Source organism: Linepithema humile, chromosome 6 (assembly GCF_040581485.1).
Source record: "Linepithema humile isolate Giens D197 chromosome 6, Lhum_UNIL_v1.0, whole genome shotgun sequence".
In the NCBI taxonomy this organism is placed as follows: domain Eukaryota; kingdom Metazoa; phylum Arthropoda; class Insecta; order Hymenoptera; family Formicidae; genus Linepithema; species Linepithema humile.
In genome coordinates, this window is record NC_090133.1 from 12,274,032 (window position 1) to 12,282,088 (window position 8,057).

Genomic DNA, 8,057 nt, shown 5'->3' on the forward strand with positions numbered 1-8,057 from the left:
TCCTGCCGGATGTAAGGAGAGGCAAACTTTTGGACGCTACGACGGGATTGGCCACAAACAGCCTGCAGAGCAGAACCGGACAAACATCAATTAAGACATTACTGCAGGAAACAGCTTTTCACGCCTTATTGGCTGAATTTCCACAGCTCACTAGACCAACCGGAAAGACGGAATCCGCGCCGCACTCAACGATGCATTACATCGAAACAACACCGGGACCACCGGAAGCATGCAGGCCGAGGAGACTGGCGCCGGAGAAGCTAAAAGAAGCAAAACAACAGTTCGATCTTTTACTGCAAGAAGGAGTAATCGCGCCGTCCAAGAGCGCATGGGCCTCACCGTTGCATATGGCACCGAAGAAAGGTGGCACGTGGCGACCATGCGGCGATTACAGGAAGCTCAACAACCGAACGGTGCCGGACAGATACCCGATTCCGCATATCGAGGATTTCACACAGGCTCTTCACGGGAAAGCAATTTTCTCTACACTGGATCTGGTTAGAGCTTACAACCAGATTCCAGTAAACGCTGAAGACGTGCCAAAAACGGCAATCACCACACCGTTCGGTCTGTTCGAATTTCTCAAAATGCCTTTCGGTTTGAGAAACGCAGCGCAAACGTTCCAGAGATTCATAAATGAGGTGATACGCGGACTCGATTTCTGCTACGCCTACATTGACGACATCCTGGTAGCATCTCACAACGTAGACGAACATAAAGCGCATTTAACAGCTTTGTTCCAGAGACTCAGCAAATACGGAATTCAACTAAACCCAGCAAAATGCGTGTTCGGAAAAGAAACCGTAGCATTTTTGGGCTACCAAGTCTCAGCTGAAGGGACGCAACCACTCCCGGAAAAAGTCGAGGCCATTCGGAAATTTCCAAAACCGATCACCGTCAAGCAGCTGCGGCAGTTCCTCGGAACCTTAAATTTTTACAGGAGATTCATTCCAGGAGCGGCCATAGACCAAGCAATTTTGAATGACGCGCTAAAAGGGAACAGACCCGGGAAAACACCAATCGAATGGAGCGCAGAACGAGAGGCAGCGTTTGAAACGTGCAGAGAAAGCCTTGCACGGGCAACGCTCTTGGCACATCCGGACCCGAAAGCAGAACTCTCCTTAACAACCGACGCCTCAGATTTCGCAATCGGAGCAGTAATCCACCAACATGGAAAACTCGGACAGCAACCGGTGGCGTTCCTCAGCAAAAAGCTGACCACCGCGCAACAAAAGTACAGTCCGTACGACCGAGAGCTCTTGGCGATATACGCAGCAATTAAACATTTCCGGCACTGGTTAGAAGGAAGGGAGTTCATCATTTACACGGATCACAAACCGCTCGTGTATGCATTTCGAAAAGATCCTTTGCAGAGCTCACCGCGGCAGACACGGCACTTGGAGCTGATCGGGCAGTATTCAACCGACATCAGACACGTGGCGGGAAAGGATAACATCGTAGCAGACACACTATCGAGGACGCAGGCTGTCCAGCAGGCAGTAAACTTTGCAGAGCTCGCAAAATCTCAAAAAGACGACACCGAAATACAAGCATTACTCGAAGGGAATACGAAGTTGCAGCTTAAAGAAACCGTAATTCCCGGCACGGATATCAAACTAATTTGTGATACATCGACGGGCATCCCACGACCATACGTCACGCAACAGTTCCGAAAGCAAATCTTTAAGCATTTGCACGGACTCGCGCACACCGGGATAAAAACCACCGTCAAATTGATCACGCAGCGCTTCGTGTGGACCGGAATTAAAAAGGATTGCCGCAGATGGGCGCAGGCTTGCGTTCCCTGCCAGAAATCAAAGGTCCACCGACACACCGTTTCACCAACAGGAAACTACTTGGGGCCTACCAGCAGGTTCCAGCATATACATATGGACATCGTCGGACCTTTACCTCCATCTCGAGGGAAGAAATACTGCCTCACAATCATTGACAGATTCACACGATGGCCAGAGGCATACCCGATGTCCGACATCACCGCAGAAACGATGGCTCGCCTCTTATTTGAAAACTGGATTGCGCGTTTCGGAGCGCCGGCACGAATCACCACGGACCAGGGACGGCAGTTTGAGTCGGAACTATTTAAGCAGTTGGCCAGACTGACCGGATCGCAACACATCCGAACTACCGCATATCACCCGGCAGCCAATGGCATGGTAGAGAGACTACACCGGCAACTCAAAGCGGCTATCAAAAGCCACGAAACAGAAGCATGGACGCAAATTCTTCCAGTCATTTTATTAGGCATCCGCGCCGCAGTAAAAGAGGACATCGGAGCCACACCAGCAGAATTAGTTTTCGGAGAGACTATTCGGATTCCCGGACAATTCTTGGACCAAACCAATAACGAGCAACCAACGGACGAGTTTGTCCGTCATTTACAGGAAAAAATGAGCAAACTCCGTCCACACCTGCGACGCCATGGCCACCGCAGCACCTTCGTACACAAGGACCTGGCCACATCGGAAAAAGTTTTCGTCAGACACGATTGCCCGACCAGAGCGTTACAGCAACCGTACGACGGACCATTTAACGTTTTAAGCAGAAACGACAAAGTCTACAGGCTATTGGTCAACGGCAAGCCAATCAACGTCTCGATTGACCGATTGAAACCGGCTTACACGTTGGACGACGATGAGCAACCAATCGAACCAACACCAGCCGACCAACCAAAGCCCTCCGCAACCAACAAGACGAGGAGCGGCAGAACTTCTAAACCAACCGTGCGTTTCCAGGCTTAAAAACTGCCAAGGGGGTCCTGTGGCGGCTCACCGCCACACCGCTGCACTGACGCGGTATAATACATCGCGGCGCCGCTACGCGCCGCAGGCCTTCTACCAGTTACAAGCTTGCGGACCCACCGCCAGGTTGCGCAGGCGGTGAAGAACCTTCTCGCGATCAAGCTTCGATCGACGAGATATAAAAGAGCTGCTCCGCAGATCTTTCCTCACTCACTCGCTTCAAGGCGAGCTCTCCCCAGGGCCCTTGAACTGAGTCATATTCTGCCTCGGCAGAAGATAACCAGAGACACATAGTCTCGCCGTTTTTCTCACACTGCCTCGCAAGGCGTGTAAAAAGAAAGCAGAGTCCCAGCATCGGCCACGCACTTCAACCAAGCGGCCCGCGGATACTCCACTTTCGCCGTCACCTCCTCAGTCTCTAGTGTGGAAATTAATCCCACTAGAGTTCTGCGTCCGGTTGACTCGACCACCAAGGGACACGCTCACTCAAGGCGACATCCGAATTCGGAGACCTCTCTCTCCTCGGTACACGGAGCAATCCGTAATCCCGAGAGCCGAGGCGGTTGCCACCACCAGCACACCAGAGACTCGATCCATCGCAGTACAGACTTCACCGCTCAGAGCCTGCTCAGAGAGCAGTTGTCAGACGGAAGACCACTTCCCTAACGGCGTTCCACCGACGCCGGGAAAGGGGCTGCAACGAGCTAACTCAGTTGAACCGTCCTTTTTAGGACCCGTTCAACACACTAAGACGCGGCCGGTAATTTCTTACCGCGCCCGTCAATTTTTCTTTTAATTCTCGGCCTTACACTCTTGCCGAGAAAGCGCCTCTGGCGCCCTGAATCAAATCAAACATAAAACTTGTACTTTACTCTACTTCTCTGACGAGGAAAAATAAATTATATTTTTCTAAGGAATTGGTCTCAATATCTTTCAACCAAGTCGAACACGATCCTTAGGCACCACGCCTATAATGTTATTAAGTTAATATAAATGTTACATTCGAAATGTAGAAAAATAATTGAAAAATAATTTAAATTTTGTCACATAATTAATTTTGTACATTTCTGTACATTTTTATATTAACTTAATTACATATTAACTAAACTATTTTACATTATAACACGTCTTGTGTTTTATATAGCATTTATGTCATGTGAAACAGATGTTTTATTAGTAATTATAGGCGTATAGCCTAAGGATCGTGTTCGACTTGGTTGAAAGATTGAGACCAATTTCTTAGAAAAATATAATTTATTTTTCTTCGTCAGAGAAGTAGAGTAAAGTACAAGTTTTGTGTTTGATTTGATTAAGGGCGCCAGAGGCGCTTTCTCGGCAAGAGTGTAAGGCCGAGAATCAAAAGAAAAATTGACGGGCGCGGTAAGAAATTACCGGCCGCGTCTTAGTGTGTTGAACGGGTCCTAAAAAGGACGGTTCAACTGAGTTAGCTCGTTGCAGCCCCTTTCCCGGCGTTGGTGGAACTCCGTTCGGGAAGTGGTCTTCCGTCTGACAACTGCTCTCTGAGCAAGCTCTGAGCGGTGAAGTCTGTACTGCGATGGATCGAGTCTCTGGTGTGCTGGTGGTGGCAACCGTCTCGGCTCTCGGGATTACGGATTGCTCCGTGTACCGAGGAGAGAGAGGTCTCCGAATTCGGATGTCGCCTTGAGTGAGCGTGTCCCTTGGTGGTCGAGTCAACCGGACGCAGAACTCTAGTGGGATTAATTTCCACACTAGAGACTGAGGAGGTGACGGCGAAAGTGGAGTATCCGCGGGCCGCTCGGTTGAAATGCGCGGCCGATGCTGGGACTCTGTTTTCTTTTTACGCGCCTTGCGAGGCAGCGTGAGAAAAACTGCGAGACTATGTGTCTCTGTTAGATTCTGCCGAGGCAGAGTACGACTCAGTTCAAGGGCCCTTGAGAGAGCTCGCCTTGAAGCGAGTGAGTGAGGAAAGATCTGCGGAGCAGCTCTTTTATATCTCGTCGATCGAAGCTTGATCGCGAGAAGGTTCTTCACCGCCTGCGCAACCTGGCGGTGGGTCCGCAAGCTTGTAACTGGTAGAAGGCCTGCGGCGCGTAGCGGCGCCGCGATGTATTATACCGCGTCAGTGCAGCGGTGTGGCGGTGAGCCGCCACAGTAATATTAGAAAATTACTAATTATATAAGTCTTGCGTTTGATATCACAGTTACGTTATGTGATACACAATAAGTGTCCTTTTGAATGTTCTAACTTAATTATTTTATGTTTTACATGTCGCTGATTTGATATCATAGTTTATATCATAGTTTATATAAGTGTTACATCCGAAATGTACAACAATAATTAAAAAATAATTTCAATTCTGTTACATAATTAATTTTGTACATTTATATTAACTTAATTACATATTAACTAAAATATTTTACATTATAACACAAGTATTTTGTTTTATATCACACTTATATTCTGTGAAACAGATGTTTTATTCGTAATATTGTAACAGCACGCGCTGTTACTAAGCGTCACGCGGGCTCCACGTGAGCACGCCCATTTAGGGCCGCATTCCGATCCCCCAACTCGAGGGTAAAAGCTCGAGAAGGGGTAGCTGCCGGGTAGGGTAGCACCCCAAGTGGGGGTAGCGCGACCGGTATAAAAGCCGGCTCGCGGAACAGATCGAGACCATTCCCCCGAGTACGACTCGGACAAGCCTCAGGGCGCACTCTGAAGCTCCGGTCGTACTCGCTCTCATCCCGATAGTCGTTCTAGGAGCAGGGCGTTTTCTGCTTCGGTCGGGTGTTCCCGGCGTTCGACTTCCTTTACCTCGTCGTTCTAGGGGCAGGGCGTTCTCTGCCTCGGTCGGGTGTTCCCGGCGTTCGACTTCCGACTCTCCGTCGTTCTAGGGGCAGGGCGTTCTCTGCCTCGGTCGGGTGTTCCCGGCGTTCGACTTCCGACTCTCCGTCGTTCTAGGGGCAAGGCGTTCTCTGCCTCGGTCGGGTGTTCCCGGCGTTCGACTTCCGATATTCCTCGCACGAGAGAAGTCTCTCACTGTCTTCGGACACAGCGCACCGGCAACCGTCGACGACTCAGCAGGGCTCGGATATACGCGGTATCGCTTATTTTTTATTACTTTGACTCCGTACCGTACGAACCGACCGATTTAGAATTAAATAGGATTAATCATGTTCATAATTATTTAAATTGCGGCCAAACGCGCGACAAGGTTAATAAACTACGCAGTCTACTCAGTATTAAAATATTTATTTCCGATAGTTGTATCCGATTATACCGTTAAGATATTAGACCGTTACAGAAATGCTCATGTACTCGTTGTTACTATTTTCTTTTATAATTAATCCAAATGCTCTATTGAATAAATATTTATTTTTCTTTAAATTATTTTTGTTAATTTGGAGTCTCCCGAAAAACCACACGAACGAATTCTGGCAAACCGACGAGTTATTCCGCGTCGTAAGAATCCGCTTTGCTAACTACGCACCGTCGTAATTCCGCATCGAAAAATCCGCATACCGTTGAAATTCCGCATTGTTACGCACCGCCCGTGAGGCATGAAAATACGCACCGTTACAATATTAGAAAATAACTAACATAAGTATAATGCGTTGGATATCAATTACGTTATGTAAAACATAATAAGTGTCATTTCGAATGTTTTAACTAAATTATTTTATGTTTAACATGTCTTTGATTTGATATTATAATTTTATTTCGTATATTTTGTAAAAATTTTAACAAAACTGTGATATCAAACCAAAGATATTTCATATCAGCTATCCATGGCTTTATATCAATGGGGCAGTCAAACCGAAGACATGTTACAACAAAAAATAGTTTAGTTTGAGTATTCAAAATAAAACATTTGTTTCACAGAATGTAAGTGTGATACAAAATACTTGTGTTAAAATGTAAGATAATTTAGTTAATATACAACTGACTTAATATAAATGTTACATCCAAAATGTGCAAAAATAATTGAAAAATAATCTCAATTCTGTCACATAATTAATATTGTACATTTATAAAAAAGTAGGTGATATAGCACAAAAATTCATGAATGATAAGGTCTGGCCAAGTTCCAAAAAAGATACTCCAATATGTTTATATTTTAATAATTATCTAAATTTTTAATATATCACCAACATGAAAAGTAACTGATATGTTATTCAAGGTGCAAATTAAAAAAAAACATACATAAAATATTCATAAAATGTATCAATAAAACTGATCAAAATTTGATTTAAAAAAATTTAATTAAAATAACAAAATATTTATTAAAAAATACAAAAAAACTTGGCGCTGCTAACGGGCTTTGCCCCTCCCCTTTAATCGCCACCCCTTGCGCAACGCAGCCCTTTGCGCCATCTCCCCTTCACCCCCGTCGAGGGGTCTCTCCGCCTCTCCGCCCCTCTTTACACCACAAAGAATTATGAAACAATGAAAATGAGTAATAATGTAATATATAGAATGATTAATTGACATCATGTAATTAATTGACATTATGTAAGTTAACATGTTGTTCGGTGTGGCAGCGCCAAGTTTTTTTGTATTTTTTAATAAATATTTTGTTATTTTAATTAAATTTTTTTCAATCAAATTTTGATCAGTTTTATTGATACATTTTATGAATATTTTATGTATGTTTTTTTTTAATTTGCACCTTGAATAATATATCAGTTACTTTTCATGTTGGTGATATATTAAAAATTTAGATAATTATTAAAATATAAACATATTGAAGTATAAGAATATTCTTTCCAAATATTCTCAGAATATATGGAAATCTTCTTATTAGAATATTCTCCGAATATGCTGTGCTGTCTGCCAAGAGATTTATTAAAAATATTAATATATTGGAAGGTAATTCAGCTTTACCTGGTGACCCTAGAACACTACTTTCTACTCCTCGAACTAATCTGTTTAAGCCTATAGAATCAGGAATGTATTCACACATAGGAATAAAAAAGGCAGTATATAGATAAACTTATTTATTTTATAAATAAACCACTTCAGAGAATAGATTTATTAATTAACATTCATGGTTTGCCCTTAAGTAAGAGTTTAAGTAGCCAAATTTATCCAATACTGTGCTCTATTTTTGGTTATCCAAATGTTTCTGTTGTTGGAATATATCATGGTTATCAAAAACCTTCTAATGCAAATAACTTTTTACAAGATTTTATGGTAGAAGCAACACAATTAACACAAAATGGGTTTATATATCAAGAACACTTTTTACCATTTACCATTAAAGGTTTCATTTGTGACGATCCAGCAAAATCTTTTATTACATATACTAAAAGCCA